The 16,151-nt window shown below is 41.9% G+C and overlaps 1 non-coding gene across 1 annotated transcript; it reads left to right on the top strand.

Moving 5' to 3' along the window:
• The first annotated feature begins 6,898 nt into the window (after nt 1-6,898).
• On the top strand, nt 6,899-7,036 carry LOC114812683. The gene has a single exon (XR_003760334.1). It is a non-coding gene; the product is annotated as a small nucleolar RNA SNORA7 (small nucleolar RNA).
• The last annotated feature ends 9,115 nt before the right edge of the window (nt 7,037-16,151 follow it).

The following is a 16,151-nucleotide window of genomic DNA, read 5'->3' as shown; positions in this document are numbered from 1 at the left end:
AGGAGCTAACAGTCTAATTGGGGAGACAGAAAAAAATATTCATTTATTCATATATACAGAAAGTAATCAAATCAAAAATACAATTAAATAGCATATCTACAAAGTGCACAGATAGGTGAGTGCCAAAGTGTTGGAAATGGCTAGTGGGTTCATGTGACTTGGATTGCTGGGAACTCATACGGGAAGACTTGTTGGAGGGAGAATATTTGAGGAGGGGGTACCATGAAGAAATGACATCTTTATGGGCAACTATCCTGATATTTGGTAAATTCCACAGAGATTGGCACCCAAAAAGCCAGTGTAAAGGGACAACTCATTACTTTGCCAAGAAATAATAATAATGGTATTTGTTAAGCACTTACTATGCCAAGCACTGTTCTAAGAGCTGGGGTGGATACAAGGTAATCAGGTTGTCCCATGCAGGGCTCACAGTCTTAATCCCCATTGTACAGATGAGGTAACAGAGGCACAGAGAGGTTAAGTGACTTGCCCATAGTCACATAGCTGACAAGTAGCAGAGCCAGGATCAGAACCCACAACCTCCGACTCCCAAGCCCGTACTCTTTCTACTAAGCCAAGCTGTTTTCCTTTTAGATATCGATTTTGTCTGGTACTAGCAAAGAGAAAGCAAGTCAGGGAAAGGCAAACAGGGTCAGACATTCCTCTCATCTCCCACTGAGAATGTGTAGTCCTCCCCCAATCTCTCCTCTCTCCCATCTCCTAACTGGCAAATTCAACTGGGTCAAACCCACGGGCAGACATTTGCATTGAATGGGAAGTCCCAACTCCCTGACTGCTCCCAGTCAAGCTACAAAATTTTCACTGCGCACATTTTATAACCAAAACCTGATCTTCTTTTCTTCCTGGAAACTAGGACATTTGAATCTATGAAACTAAAAAACCTGATGGGGAAAGGGACGCTCCCTGTTGCCCAAGAGGTGTCATGCTGGTGTCACTGTAGCCATTTTCTCCCTCCCTGACCAATCAGATCCTGTCTGGGGGAACACATGAAAGGAAGTTTCCTCAGGTAGACTGGCAGACGGGACCACTGATAAAATCTGGCCTGAGTGAACCAATCAGAGGGAGTGAGGAAGTGGCCCGTGAATGAGCTATACATCATTGCTTTTAACTGGTAGAATATAATCAAAGAATATTGTCCTTAAAGCTATAATTTTTTGCAGTGGACCATTCTGTAGCAAATGTAAAGATATCATGCAAGTGAGGAGAGCACTGACTGTGGGGAGAATGGTGGTCTGTCAGATTTGGGAAGGGAGAGAGTTCCAGGCTAGGGTTAGAACGTGGATGAAGGGATAGAGTTAAGAGCAGTAGGAAATGCTGATGTCATACAGATGTCACTTTTTTTTTATGGTATTTGTTAAGTGCTTACTATGTGCCACGAACTGAACTAAGGACCGGGGTATGTACAAGTGACTGAGGATTTGTGGCTGTCTGCCCAATTTGGCCAGAGTCAACCTGAAACTCGGGACTTAGAGGGGAGGGGAGGAGTGGAGAGGACCCTGACAACCCACTCACTCCAGAGACATTGTGTTCCCTTCCCAGGCTGAGTGAACTCAGGGTGGCAGAAGATGCAGAGAAGGGATAACAATAATTAAGGTATTTGTTAAACTCTTAACTATGTGCCAGGCATTGTACTAAGTGCTGGGATAATAATAATTGTATTTATTAAGTGCTTACTATGCACCAGTCCTCTAGGTTGTAAACTCATTGTGGGCAGGGAATGTGTCTTTTACTGTTATATTGTACTCTCCCAAGCACTTAGTACAATGCTCTGCACAAAGTAAGCCCTCAAAAAAAAAATGATTAAATTGAAAGAAAGGCACTCTACTAAGCACTGGTGTGGTTACAAGCAAATCAGGTTGGACATAGTCTCTGTCCCACATGGGGTTCACAGTCTCGATCCATTTACAGATGAGGGAACTGAAGCCTAGAGAAGTAAAGAGATTCCCCCAGGGTCACACAGCAGACAAGAGGCAGAGTTGGGATTAGAACCCAGGTCCTTTGACTCCCAGGCCCGGACGCCACAAGTGCATAGGACATAAAAGCATCCAGGACAATATCGCTACCAGACAGGAGACAGGCCAACTGAATACAGGTCAGTCTGCTGTAAAGGGCCAAGAACTTCAGTATATAGTTGCTGTTCAAAATGGGTGGGTTAGGAGAAGACCTCAAAGTAGATGGGAAATGGGATGGGGAGATGCTGGTGCCTGCAGCTTTCACTGGTGCACCTGTAGAGATAGGAAGAAGCCTGGTTTGTAAACAAGATAAATGGGGCATTAAGCAGGGCAATGTGGGTAATTACACTTTCCTGATTAGTGCTCATGCTGACCCACCATTTGTATGGAAGACTAGTCCTAAACTGCTCTGTTCAGGGACTATGCAAACCATCAATTTCCTTTTAATTGCATTTCCTGTCCTACAGCATCTTCAGAAGAAAGGTCAGATCTTCCTGTTTCCTCTCCGATGATGGTTCAAATTATACCAACTGTTGTGACCAACTCTGACTCCCAACTGTGTTAACCTTTATTTTAATGAAAGATTCATTCTCAAAGGAATAGGCAGAATCCTATTTAGGAGTTCTCAGAGAGCCATTTGTGCGCATTTTCACAAGACTAGATTTAAGGGGATAATGCATGTAGATGAATAAGGAAAGAAGAGCTGAGGCATCTGGTTTAAAGAGCCGACTATCCAGACATTGAGTTAAGCCTGATTGATGTGAAGCAAACATGAGGTGGGAAATATTTTAACATCTTGGCATAGTTTTATTTGACAGAGTTAGTGTTCATGAAAAAAGTTCCAAAGAGGCAGATTCAATCTCAGCATCAGAGAAAATCTAGGTCTCTCCAAATCAATTACTGAACCACACACTCTCATAGGAAGCCCCAAAAGGAAGTTAATTCACACTCTAGCAAAAACAGAGCAATAGGTGGAGTAGGAGACTGTGTTTTTTAAAGGTGAAAGTTACTCTACAACTTAAACATGTCTCCAGTGGTAGTAAATTATCAAATGATTTATTTCTTCAATCTGGAAGACTGCCAAGATTATATAGTTCTCTCACTTTCTAATAGAAGTCCCCAGTTATTAAATAGCATCAGCTCGGTATTTCATGGATCTTTTGCAAAGTTCGGTTATCATGAAGTTCATATTAAAGCAAAATGTTGTACTGGAATACATGAAAAATCATAATGCTTCTGAGCTTTTATATTTGAAGGATGCCCTTGGTATGTGTTGACTTATTTCCATGAAACACTGGGCAATCACTGCAGCAAACTAGCCAGATTGGTTCAAGGTGAGTATTTGCTGTCCTTGAGGAGAAGATTAGAATTCAAGGGAAGCTTGAAAACAGAGATGTCTCTCTCTATAAAGTGGTTCTTATTGAGTGCTTACTGTGTTCAGATCACAGTACTAAGTACTTGGGAGAGCACAGTTCTGTAGAATTGGTCTACTTGCTCTCTGCCCCAAAGAGCTTATCCTGTTAGCAGGAAACATATCAGGTAGTTCTTCTCATAGATTTAGGATAATTGGGATTGTTCCTGGTGGGAGATATCAACATAGAATGCAAAATTCAGTAATGACTGCCCACACAACCATCATAGAGGATGACTCAAATCGATCCAATTCCATGAGAAGGTTTAGCTATGTCCCCAGCTGGCCAATTCACCCATATTTGGGTACATAATATTCATTCATTCATTCAATAGTATTTATTGAGCGCTTACTATGTGCAGAGCACTGTACTAAGCGCTTGGAATGAACAAGTCGGCAACAGATAGAGACAGTCCCTGCCGTTTGACGGGCTTACAGTCTAATCAGGGGAGACGGACAGACAAGAACAATGGCAATAAATAGAGTCAAGGGGAAGAACATCTTGTAAAAACAATGGCAACTAAATAGAATCAAGGCGATGTACATTTCATTAACAGAATAAATAGGGTAATAAATATCTACAGTTGAGCAGACAAGTACAGTGCTGAGGGGATGGGAAGGGAGAGGAGGAGGAGCAGATATGGGTAACTGGGTTCTAATCACAGCTATGCCACTTGTCTGCAGTATGACCTTGGACAAGTCACTTTACCTTATTGAGCTTAGGTTATCTCATCTGTAAAATGAGGACTAAGACTGTGAGCATCATGTGGGATGTGGGCCCGTGTCCAACCGGATGAGCTTGCATCTACCCCGGTGCTTAGTACAGTGCCTGGAATATAGCAAGTGCTAAACAAATACCATTAAAAAAAGTACAAATGGCTTAAACAATAGTAGAATGGATTACAGCCATCCTTGAGCACCAGTATTTAATCTTCCTCCTTCCAGTTGAAGGGGTCAGCATGCTCATGATCTGTGTCCTCTAATTAGTTCCTGCTGGCAGGAGCTGACTGATAGAAAGATCTGCCAATCTTCTGACACAGTGTCATCATAGCAGACACGAAGAGAGGGAGACTGCATTAGAAAATTCAAAATCAATATCTTTCCACATTCTCAGCCCCATTGCCCAGTCACACTCATTTCCTTCCAGCCTCACAATGTCACGTCCCGGACTCTTGGGGTGGGGTGGGGATTAGTCTTCCAGAGAGGAAGTGAAGGGAGGCTCCAGAGGAGGCAGAGTCGGATGAGGCATCAAGAATGATGAAGAAGGATGAGGCAAAAACAATGGATAAGGCATCAAGAGCCTGTAGCAATTTATCCACTCATCATGGGTTATAGTTTGAAAATCTGATAATCTTTCAAGGAAACTATACACATATAGAAACTCATGCATGTACATTTCTATTCATGTGTAATACTTAATAAAGGAGTACTTTATTTACTTGCATAATTACCTCCCCTGCTACACAGATTCCCTCAACTCGATTTTTGAGTAAAAAAAAAAAAAAAAAAGGATTTTTTTGTAAGCAGTGATAATGTTGTATTCTGGGATTGGAAGAGGAGAAGGGTCAGAACATGCTAATATTTCCCCTTCCTACCTAACCTTGTTAATCTTCCCCAACAACACAGCTGGTACAATTCACGTCTTCAAGGCCACCCTGTTCACTGTACCCTCATCTCATCTGCCTCACTGATGACCCCTTGCTAATGTCCTCCTTCTAGCCTGGAACTCCCTCCCTACTTCATATTAAACAGACCACTGCCCCTCACACTGTCACAGCCTCTTAAGAAATCATATCTCTTCTAATGGGCCTTCCCTCATTAATCCCTCATTTCTCCAAAGATATGCCCTCCTTTCTGTCACTTGAGTTTGTACTTAAGCACTTTGATTCTGTCCACGCTCCAGTCCTATATTACCCTGAAGCACTTTGATGCTTACCTCGCCCTAGCCCCACAGCACTAATGTGCATATACTTCATTTATTTTAATGTTTATCTTCCCCACTTCACTTAAGTTCCTTGAAGGCAAGAAGTGTGTGCACAATCAATTATATTGCACTCTTCTAAGTGCTTAGTACAGTAATCTGCGCACAATAAACATTCATTAAATACCATAGATTGATAGAGTGATAGAAAAAGCCAGAAATAAATATGCACTAACTCTGAAAGGTTTCTGAATGAGGTTAGAAGTAAAGGCATTAAATACAACTCTTCAAACCACACTTTCCAAAGGAGTATATGTTCAACTGAAATTGTTTACCCAAGATCATGTTGCAAGTCAGTAGAGAAACACAAATTAGAAAGGTCTTGATTTGATTTTTAACAGTCCCAACCTGTGAACTACAACAATCATTGACTAAAGTACTGAAATTGAGAAACAGCATGATCTAATCAGAAGCTGGGCAGTCTAATGGAAAGAACATGGGATTGGGACTCTGATAATCTAGCTTCTAATCCTGGCTCTGTAACATGATCATTGTGTCACTCTGGGCAAGTAACGTAACTTCCCTGTGCCTTAGTTTTTGCATTAGTAAAATGGGGATGAAATACCCCTTGGACAGTGTGCCACGTATGGAATAGGGAATGTGTCTGTTCTGATTATATCTATCCCTAACCCAGCATTTAGCATAGCTCTTGGCATATAGAAAATATTTAACAAATACCATGGTTATTATTATTCTAATTATTTTTAGTATCAGTGATTGTAATAGTAATAATATTAAGTTCAATTTATAATTTGCAGCACATGGAAGGACATAATGAATATAATTGATATAGTCAAGGAGCTATTAATTATCATATCAACAGAGAGAAATGGCACAGATAATAACAAGAATAATGAAGTATTTGTTAAGCTCTTACTTTGTGCCAGGCACCATCCCACCGAGGGCTCACAACCTTAATCGACATTTTACAGATGAGATAACTGAGGCACAGAGAAGTGAAGTGACGTGCTCAAGGTGAAGTGAAGTGACTTCAAGGCCATCCAGCAGACATGTGGCAGAGCAGGGATTAGACCCCATGACCTTCTGACCCCCAGACAGGTTCTCTATCCATTGTGTCATGCTGCTTCACTTCCCCAAAATAATAGAAGATGGAAGCAGTGGCCTATGCTACAACTGTCAAATGTGAGAAAGTGGGATAATCATTATGTGGGAAGGTTCTCCTGAACTAAAAGTGAGGTATTTTGGGGTACCTTGGTGGTCTTCATGGCACTGGAGAGGTTCAAAGGAAATGCAGCACATGACATGAGCCCGTTGTTGGGCAGGGATTGTCTCTATCTAATCCAGAAATGTACATTCCAAGGGCTTAGTACAATACTCTGCACACAGTAAGTGCTCAATAAATATGATTGAATGAATGAAAAAATGTATATGTGTATATCTGTATATATATATGTGTATATATATATATGTGTATACAATGCTCTGCACACAGTAAGTGCTCAATAAATATGATTGAATGAATGAAAAAATGTATATATGTATATGTGTACATGTGTATATGTGTATATATATCCCCTCTCAGGGTCTTGCCTGGAGAATTTCCAGTATTCTACCAGTCATAAGTGCAGGAGGGAGAGTCAAACAGAGGCATTCCCATTCCATTCCTAGCTTGGGCAGTGGCTAGTGAGTGGAGGGCAGTCTGCTACATGTCAAGACTCACTTGTGCCGGGCAGCAGCAGCATGGGAAAGGGTAGAGGTCAGAGACTTGTTTACTGCGTGGAAGGAGGCAATGGTAAACCACTTCTGTATTTTTACAAAGAAAACTCTATGAATACAATACCAAAATGATTGCAGATGGCAGTGGGACATTCTGAGAGAGATGTTTCTTTGGTATTGCTACATATATATCTACCAACACTATTGTATTATTCCAAGCACTTAGTACTATGCTCTTCACACAGTAAACATTCAATAATAGCATTGTTTGTGACAGAGATATTTCAGAAGGACTGAATGAAGAAGGAAAGAAATGGATTTTCACCTACAGTTTAGGAATTCAGTATCCTCTATTTCACTTTTTTCATGGTATTTAAGTGCTTACTATGAGCCAAACCCTGTTCTAAACACTGGGGGTTACTAGGTGATCAGGTTGTCCCACGTGGGGCTCACGGTCTCAATCCCCATTTTCCAGATGCGGTAACTGAGGCCCAGAGAAATGAAGTGATTTGCCCAAAGTCACACAGCTGTCAAATGGCAGAGATGGGATTAGAACCCAGTTACCCATATCTGCTCCTCCTCCTCTCCCTTCCCATCCCCTCAGCACTGTACTCGTCTGCTCAACTGTAGATATTTATTACCCTATTTATTTTGTTAATGAAATGTACATCGCCTTGATTCTATTTAGTTGCCATTGTTTTTACGAGATGTTCTTCCCCTTGACTCTATTTATTGCCATTGTTCTTGTCTGTCCGTCTCCCCTGATTAGACTGTAAGCCCGTCAAACGGCAGGGACTGTCTCTATCTGTTGCCGACTTGTTCATCCCAAGCGCTTAGTACAGTGCTCTGCACATAGTAAGCGCTCAATAAATACTATTGAATGAAAAAAAAATACTATTGAATGAATTAGAACCCATGACCTCTGACTCCCAAGCCCAGGCTCTTTCCAATGAACCACACTGCTTCTCTTTTACTTGGTTCCCCATAAAAGTTTTATTATGGTATTTATTATTTGTTATAGTCCATGACTGTGCCAAATTATTGGTTAGACACAAAGTAATCTGATTGAATAGAGTTTAACCAGGAGAAATAGAGGGAATTAGATCTAAGATTGCATTATTTTGCAGCATGGTGTCTTTGTAATCAATCATATCTAAGATTCCTGGATGTATTTTGTTGGGGGGGGAGAGGGTGTGTGAGTGTGTGTGTTTATCTGTATGTGGATGGAAATGTTTGTAAATGTGTGTGCTTATATTTAAAATTGTTCTTCTTCTAAAATGCTTGGAATACTGAACACAAAGTCCAGCAGAGACAACCATATAGTTTTGGCAAAGTTACTGTCCCCTCAAATGTCAATTTGGAGGAATCAATGGCCAAAGCACAGAGCCAACAATTGTTGGCTCAGTCCACTCAGCCGGAGCAAGTGTGCCTGTGGGAGTGTGTTCAGAAATATTGGAAGATACTGTGCTGATTCCAGGTAAACTTAATAGGTTTATGCTCCACAAGGTCAGAGAAGAAATTTCCTAAAATTGCATCAAAGTTTATATCCTCGGCTTCCTGGCCCCCTAGTGAAACTTTTGCCCTTTATAAAATATCCAAAGTTGAAAAATGCAAACTCAATTTCTTCTTCCCAAGCAAGGCTCATTTGTCACAGAACAAGGAGTACAATGCTCCTGGCAAGCAAGGATTGCCAGCATACCTACGTTTAATTCTCTTTATCACACTAAAGCTATTCCCAAGGTGAAGCACCAGTGATATATTTTCCTAAGCAGAAACCTCATTAAAAAAAGAGATAATGTTGAGATTACATCACCCTAAAAAGCACTCTTGGAGAATTTGAAGAAGATATTGGATTTAAGGGGTTTTTTTGGTTTGTTTATTTTTTTTTTCCCACATGGAAAATTATGGCTTTAGCTGGTCACCTTATTCCATCCCTGGTGGCAATCCAATCTCCTTTGGGTAGACTGGAGAGCCTTACTGGTGGCAAATAATAAAACAAGAAAACCAGGTGAATGCTTGATAAACAACTAACACCATTGGTATTGGATTTCTTCTGGTTCAGCTTTGAAGCTTAGCAAAGCAGGATGAAAATGGAATCAACCTATGCAGAAAATGCAATAGAATCACCATGTCCAAAAGTTAATGAAGGGTATATTGAAAAAATTATCTCTTTGAGATCCAGTGAGGTGTTTGGAATGATCTTCTTTCTTGTGGCCATTCCCTATGTACTGAGATTCTTCAAAGAAACCCAGAGCTCTGTGATTCCATGCTGACTGGGTATTATTCACATATTTATTGAAGCATTTTTGATGTCATTCATTCATTCAATCATATTTATTGAGCACTTACTGTATGCAGAGTGCCATACTAAGTCCTTGGAAGAATACAATGTAAAAATAGACACATTCCCTGCCCAGAATGAGCTCACAGTCTAGAAGATGTCCCAGGTGCTGTGCTATAAAGTGCAGAGGTAAATTCAAAAAAATAAGTTCAGATGTGGTTCTCATTTCACAAAGGGCTCACAATCTACTTAGGGGAAGACTGGTAACTTGAATCAATAAAATGACAAAAAAGAGAGAATGAATAATTAAACATTTAAAGTCATGGCATTCAAATAAATAGCTAAGGAGTTCTTAGAAGGTATAGGTGTCAGACACTGGCAACACCAGGCCACAGTCTTTGGATCTGAACTGCTGCAAATTTCCCCAAATTCTAAGGATTAGAAAAGTAAGCTGCTGCTGGGCTCCTACACAAAATGGGGCAGCAGGAGGTGGTCATCAGAAAGAAAGGAGGTAGTTCTGGACTTCAGGCTGACCTACTTACACTATGGACCCCCTGAGGGACAGGGACTCTGTCCGACCTAATTAACTTAGACTTACCCCAGTACTTAGAAAATTGACATATTATAACCACCTTCATCCAATCATTCATTCCATTGTATTTACTCAGTGCTTACTGTGTTCAGAGCACTGTACTAAACACTTGGGAGAGTACAACATAGCAGACACTTTCTCCACCCACAGCAAATTTACAGTCTAGAGGGAGAGATAGACATGAATATAAATAAATCAATTATAGATATGTAATAATAACGATATTTATGGTATTTGTTAAGCACTTATTATGTGCCAAGCAATGTACTAAGTGCTGGGATGGATACAAGCAAATCAGGTTGAATACAGTTCCCTGTTCCACATGAGGCTCACAGTCTCAATCCCCATTTAACACATGAGGCAACTGAGGCTCAGAGAAGTTAAATGACTTGCCCAAGGTCACACAGCAGACAGTAGCAGAGCCAGGATCAGAACCCATTACCTTCTGGCTCCCAGGCCCATGCTCTAGCCACTGCGCCATGCTGCTTCTCTACATAAGTGCTGTGGGACTGGGAGGGGGAGGATGAATTAAGAGAACAAGCCAGGGTGACACAGAAAGGATTGGGAGAAGAGGAAAGGAGGGCTTAACAAATATTCCTGCAAAATATAACTCAGATGCCATTCTCGGCCCTTTGTGGAGACTAAATGATAGCAAATTTGTAACTCTGCTCAGGTCAGGGAGCAAGAGCCACAGTGAAAGGAGACAATGAGTCCCACTAAATATAGTGGTCCTCTGGAAATGGAGGATAAATTATGGAACTGGGGAAAGTTGATGTGTTCCAAGTGTCTGTCCGAAAAATTGCTATAAAGGCTGTAAACAGAGGCAAGAGATCAGCAAAGGGGAAAACATCAAGGAACACACTAGATCAGGGGCAGAACCAGGAGGCATTACGGCGGGCCAGTTACAGAGATCAGGTTTGGTTTCTGGGTCTCCAAGAGAAAGCTCTTTGTGGGCAGTGAATCAATCAATCAATCAGTGGTATTTATTGAGCACTTACTTTACTGTATTTAGCACTTGGGAGAGTACAACACATTGGTTTATTGTTATACTGTACTTCCCAAGCACTTAGTTCAGTGCTTTGCAAACAGTACATGCTCAATAAATAAAAAAGAAAGAAAAGAAAAGAAAAGAAAAAAGAAAAGGAAAGAAAGCATCAGTTCAGTGGTCCTGATTCACAGGGGCAGACAGTCTGGTGCTTCCACCACTCATAATTTGTGAAGTTACAGCAGGAAAACCTTATTTCTTCTTTATGATGGCTTCTCCTAGGGACACCACCTACACATTAGGCAGAGACATGATGATATAAATCAAAATGTAGTATCTAAATAGCACCATTCTTTCAGTATATAGTTGAAGCAGAGGTAGCGGTAGGATAGTGGGGGCCTGGGGTGGATGTTTCCTAGGTCTTTGGCCACCTTTAGCAAGACTGTGAGATCGCTGTGTGCAGGGGATGGGTCTGTTATGTTGTTATATTATACTCTCCCAAGCTCGCAGTACAGTGCTCTTTTCACAGAAAATGCTCAAATACATTTGACCGACTGACTCATTCAACTATCTGACTCCTTTCCAAGTCACAGTGTAGGGGCTTCCATTTCTGTTGGTGCCCCCCCAGTTCTCTCAGTCATTATCATATACACCTCAGGTTCTTCGAGGCCTGAGTTTAGGGGCCAGGAAGAAGAGAGTAAACCCTCCTACCCTGGGAAGATGGAATTCAAAAGAATAGCTCAGCTGCCTTTGAAACACATGGAGAATTTCAGGACTCTGGGCCTGATGAGGAGCAATTGGATGGAAGGAAGTGCCTCCCCTCTCTTAATCTCTGCACTCAGGGCAAGGTCAACTCTATCTTTCCATGAGCTTCTGGAGCTTCTGGAGCTGGGGGGGGGGGGACAGACAGCTTATTGAGTTGAAGATTGAACAGCAGTGAATGGATCAGTAACACCTGAGTGTTAGCTATCAAAAGCTAAAAGTCACCAGGAAACATTGTTCAGCAAATGCTACCAAAGGTCAGGATTCCCACATCACAATCATTTGAATGGAAAATTCTAGGAGTCAAGGTTACTGTTAAGTGCTTACACAAAATATCTTCATGTGCTTTAGATATTTCATTTCTGTTTAGCTATAATTTTAAAATGGTAAACTGCAGTAACTATCATATGCATTTGGAAATTATATATCAATTATTCCCTTGTAAATGTAAAACAAACTGGAAGTTACGATTTGTTGTATATGGAAATTTTTTAATCTGAAAAACTTTATAAGAATCCATATATAATAATAATAATAATGATAATGGTATTTGTTAAGCACTTACTATGTGCCAAGCACTGTTCTAAGCACTGGGGTAGATATAAGGTCATCAGGTTGTCCCAGGTTGGGCTCACAGTCTTTTAATCCCCATTTTACATTTGCCGTAGCTGAGGCACAAAGATGTTAAGTGACTTGCCTAAAGTCACACAGCTGATGTGGCAGAGCCAGAATTAGAACCCACAATCCCTGACTCCCAAGCCCGTGTTCTTTCCACTAAGCCACACTGCTTCTTTTATATAAAGAGAGAGATAAATAGATACATACATACTTATATATGTATTTGCATATATGATACAAATAATTTTCATTTTCAAAGATATAATAATGATAATAATAATCATGTTTGTGGTATTTGTTAAGCACTTACTATATGCCACACATTGTCCTAAGTGCTGGAGAGGATGCAAGCAAATCTGGTTGGATGCAGTCTCTGCCCCACATGGGGCTAACAGTCTTAATCCCCAGTTTACAGATGAGGCAAATGAAGCCCAGAGAAGTGAAGTGACTTACCCAAAATCACACAGCAAACTAGTGGCAGGGCCTGGATTAGAGGCCCAGGTCCTTCTGCTCCCAGGCCCTGGGCTCTCTCCACCACGTCATACTGCTCCTGAGGGTGAGATCTTATCTGTGATTCTAAGTGTTCCTGTCAGTCAGTCAGTCAGTCAAGTCAGTCAGTTAATTATATTGAACGCTTAATGTGTACAAAGACCAGTACTAAACTCTTGAGAGAATAAAATACAACAATAAACAAACACATTCCCTGCCCACAGTGAACTTACAGTTTAGCGGGGGAGACAGATATTGATGAAAATAAATAAATTAGAGACATATACATAAGTGCTGTGGGGTGTGTCTGAAAAATTCAGGACACAAAAGAGAATTACTCCCACCTGGTTTGCACATTATAACGAGTAGTCTCGTTATATCCCGGCTAGACTACTGTGTCAGCCTTCTCTCTGACCTCCCTTCCTCCTCTCTCGCCCCGCTCTGGTCTATTCTTCACTCCGCTGCCCGGCTCATCTTCCTGCAGAAACGATCTGGGCCTGTCACTCCCCTTCTTAAACAACTCCAGTGGTTGCCTATCGACCTCCGCTCCAAACAAAAACTCCTCACTCTAGGCTTCAAGGCTCTCCATCACCTTGCCCCTTCCTACCTCTCCTCCCTTCTCTCTTTCTACCGCCCACCCCGCACGCTCCGCTCCTCCGCCGCCCACCTCCTCGCCGTCCCTCGGTCTCACCTATCCCGCCGTCGACCCCTGGGTCACGTCCTCCCGCGGTCCTGGAACGCCCTCCCTCCTCACCTCTGCCAAACTGATTCTCTTTCCCTCTTCAAAACCTTACTTAAAAATCACCTCCTCCAAGAGGCCTTCCCAGACTGAGCTCCTCTTCCCCCTCTACTCCCTCTGCCATCCCCCCTTTACCTCTCCGCAGCTAAAGCCTCATTTTCCCCTTTTCCCTCTGCTCCTCCACCTCTCCCTTCCCATCCCCACAGCACTGTACTCGTCCGCTCAACTGTATATATTTTCGTTACCCTATTTATTTTGTTAATGAATTGTACATCGCCTTGATTCTATTTAGTTGCCATTGTTTTTACGAGATGTTCTTCCCCTTGACGCTGTTTAGTGCCATTGTTCTTGTCTGTCCGTCTCCCCCGATTAGACTGTAAGCCCGTCAAACGGCAGGGACTGTCTCTATCTGTTGCCGACTTGTTCATCCCAAGCACTTAGTACAGTGCTCTGCACATAGTAAGCGCTCAATAAATACTATTGAATGAATGAATGAATGAATGAACATTAGCAGGTCCTTGCCATGCTGATGGGTTTTTCCCATACCAGGCCACAGGGTTCAGGTTTTCCAGGTGCAGTCTGCTGGGGAGCCAGATTTGACTTTGGTAAAAATTAGATAATGTTTTAGGCCACCTCTTCTAGCCCTGCCCACATGTGGGATGATGGACATTTGCCTAGTGATGGTAGTTGAAGTCTGGTGAGCTAACAAGTTCTTCAAAGAAATGGGAAAAGAGGGGAAATTAAAGAAAATCCAGAACTGAGCCTTGAGGCACCCCAACAGTTAGAGGGCAGGAGCCAGAGGAGGAGACTGTGGAAGAGACTGAGAAGGAGCCATCAGAGAAATAGGAGGCTAACCAGGAGAGGATAGTGTTGGTGAAACTAAGTAATAATAGGAGTATGTTTTAAGCAATCTGTGTGTGCAGAGCATTCTACTAGCCTCTGGAAGAAAATGCACAGGTGGAAATTAGACATGGTTCTTATCCCTCACAGGTTCACAATATAAGAGTTTAAGTGGGGAGAAGGGATTGGAGACAGACACAACAGGAATGATGAAATATTAAAATGCAACGCAAATGCAGAAAATAATTTGAAAGTCTCCGCTGAGGTGGAGGAGATTGAGCGTGTGAGGAGCAGCTTTAACCCTGCTCTGGAACATAGAGAGCAGGCAGTTACAGGAAGGAAGGTGGAAGTTACTATTGTAGTTTTCTTGGTGGGGATGGAGAAATCTGAGAGCATGAGGGAGCAAGAGGGAAAATTACAGTCACTGCTCAGGCACTCAGAATTTCACCAAGCACTTCTGCTGCTCAGAAGTGACTGAATGACCAGTATTCTGTGATGCCTATTTGCCTAGGAGTTTTTTTTTTGGAGTAGGGAAGGGACATCCCATCGTGCAATGCTTCAAAACCCCTCCCTCAATACAGGTTCTAGAAGACAGAACCTGAATATGTCATTCAACCCACATATTCAGTCCATCACCAAATCCTGTCAGTCCAACCTTCACAACATTGCTAAAATCAGCCCTTTCCTCTCCATCCAAACTGCTACCATTTTAATACAGTCACTCATCCTATGCCACCTGGATTACTGCATCAGCCTCCTTGCTGTCCGCCCAGCCTCTGTCTCTCCCCGCTGCAATCCATACTTCACTCTGCTGCCCAGATTATTTTTCTACAAAAACCTTCAGGACCATCACCCATCTTCTCAAAAAACTCCAGCTGTTGCCCATCCACCTCTGAATCAAACAAAAACTCCTCACCATTGGCTTTAAAGGAGTCCATCACCTTGCCCCCTACCACCTCACCTTGCTTCTCTCCTTCTACTACTACCCAAGCCACATACTCTACTTCTTTAGTGCTAACCTTCTCACTGTGCCTTGATCTCACTTGTCTCACCGCCAACCTCTAACCCACATCCTACCTCTGGCCTAGAATGTTCTCCCTCCTCTATTCTGACAGACAATTTATCTCCCCCTCTTCAATGCCTTATTGAAGGCACATCTCCTCCAAGAAGACTTCCCAGATTAAGTCCCACTTTTAGTCATCTCCTACTCTCTTCTGTGTTGCCCTGACATGCTTCTTTGACTCTTCCTCCCGCCCAGCCCCACAGGAATAAATTAATTCCCACAGGAATACAGCAATCAAAATTAGCCTGCAATCTTTTATCACAGCTAAAAATGCTTCCTTCTTATTTGAAGATCCCATTACTTAATGAAAAATACTTTACCCGAAAATCCAAAATGACAACATCTCCATTTGAAATCACCCAAATAAGCCCCAAGCAAGACACTGTTCCAAAATTCTCACCCTAAGCTTAGCACCCGCTGAAATATCAGATAGTTCGACAAATCCCTTTGAAATTATTCTTAATGGAAAAGCATTAGCAAACTAAGGCTAAATCTTGGCTAAATCCTCAATCTTGGAGGATATGTAAGATTTTGCACACAACTCTGATATCTATGAGGGTTTTCATAATATAGTGTGAGTCCTCTTTTTCAAGGACTAACTGAGGTCATATTTCTACCACTCTTCTATGTGTCTGACAAGAACACTTTATAGAAAATGAAGATACCAGATCTGAGATCCTGTAAAATGCCTTTTGATTTATTCCTCGACTGACCCGAAAGTTTTTAATCTGACTGTTGCA

Source organism: Ornithorhynchus anatinus, chromosome 5 (genome assembly GCF_004115215.2).
Source record: "Ornithorhynchus anatinus isolate Pmale09 chromosome 5, mOrnAna1.pri.v4, whole genome shotgun sequence".
Lineage (NCBI taxonomy): Eukaryota > Metazoa > Chordata > Mammalia > Monotremata > Ornithorhynchidae > Ornithorhynchus > Ornithorhynchus anatinus.
The sequence above is the reverse complement of the archived record's forward strand: the minus strand, read 5'-3'. Positions and strand labels throughout refer to the sequence as shown.